Source organism: Propithecus coquereli, unplaced genomic scaffold, assembly GCF_000956105.1.
Source record: "Propithecus coquereli isolate 6110/MARCELLA unplaced genomic scaffold, Pcoq_1.0 Scaffold87, whole genome shotgun sequence".
Lineage (NCBI taxonomy): Eukaryota > Metazoa > Chordata > Mammalia > Primates > Indriidae > Propithecus > Propithecus coquereli.
In genome coordinates this window covers 5,288,174-5,289,886 of record NW_012154951.1, presented here as the reverse complement: position 1 = coordinate 5,289,886, position 1,713 = coordinate 5,288,174, and positions in this window count along the sequence as shown.

The following is a 1,713-nucleotide window of genomic DNA, read 5'->3' as shown; positions in this document are numbered from 1 at the left end:
TTTTTTTTGAGACAGTCTCACTCTGTCTCCCAGGCTAGAGTGCAGTGGCATCATCATAGCTCACTGCAACCTCAAACTCCTAGAAGCAACTCTCCTGCCTCAGCCTCCCAAGTAGCTGGGACTACAGACATGCTCCACCACATCCAGCTAATTTTTTTCCTGTTTTTTGTAGAGATGGGGTCTTGCTGTAGCTTAGGCTGTTCTTGAACTCCTGGCCTCAAGCAATCCTCCTGCCTTGGCCTCCCAGAGTGCTAGGATTACAGGTGTAAACCACCGCACCTGGCCCATTTTCTGGACATTTCATATAAATAGAATCATACTGTACAGGGGTGATTAACTGTTAAAGGGTACAAGACTTCATTTAGAGTGCTAAAAACATTCTAAAATTAATCGTGGTGATGGCCGCACAACTCTGTGAATGCACTGTACACCACTGAATGTGCACTTTAAATGGTCCATGAAGTGTATCCCAATAAAGCTAGGAAGCAAAGAGAAAAGAGAGAAGAAAAAAATTAATTTAACTTTAGCCAATTAGATACTTTAAAAACCAAATCAATGTGATCATGAACTTTATCTTATTGATAGTAAGCCATATGCTCATGCATATGTTTGAATGGAGGCAACTAAATAATAAAATAAACTATAGAAAATTCGGGGATAGCAGTTTGTTAGTTAATTTGCCCTCTAACTTTGTAGTAAGTTTGAGATTGTAGATATATATATATATTTTTTGTTTTGTTTCGTTTTTTTGAGACAGGGTCTCACTCTGTTGCCTGGGCTAGAGTGCAATGGCATCATAACAGCTCACAGTAACCTACAACTCCTGGGCTCAAGCGATCCTCCTGCCTCAGCCTCCCTAGTAGCTGGGACTACAGGCATGCGCCACCATGCCCAGCTAATTTCTCTATTTTTTGTAGAGATGAGGGTCTTGCTCTTGCTAAGGCTAGTCTCAAACTCCTGGCCTCAAGCGATCTTCCTTCCTCGGCCTCCCAGAGTTCTAGGATTACAGATATGAGCCACTGCGCCCGGCTGAAATTGTATTTCTGACAAAGATAAGATTCCTTAGCCTTTCAGAAGTAGCCTAATTTTATTTTAAGATAAGAGTAATAGGTATAATTATTGAGCACCAACTAATTCTATTTTATTTAAGATAAGAGTAATAGGTATAACTATTGAGCACCAACTAATTCCAAGAGACTTCAACAGACACGATCTCACTTGTTCCTCCCACACCTCTGAATAGGACATCTATTCCCCTTTCTACAGCTGAGCAAGCTATGGCCCAGAAAAACTAAGAAATGTTCCCTGGCTTGTACTCACAGCTATAGATACAGCGAGAATGCGAGTGCTGTGGAGTCTTCTGACCTTTCTCTGCAACCTGCCCTAAGCTAGGCCTGCCGGATCACTTTCTCCCTCATTACCACTGTGAATTTGAACCCAAAGGCTATGGGGCACTTGAAGGGTAATTGCTTCATAAGTATGCTATTGTTACCATGAGGACCTAAGAACTGGGACATCACTTCTAGGCCATTCCAGAGAGTTGGTGGTGCTGGGGATTGGGGAGAGGGGAAGCAACGGAGTTGGGAATGGAAATTCCTTGTTTTCTTCTTTTTTACATTTTTTTAAAAATTTTCTTTTTTAAAATTTGTTTTCTTCTGAGGCTAGTCAAGTGAAGCAGCGGGAGTTGAGAAGTCTTTTTCCTTTTTTTTTTAA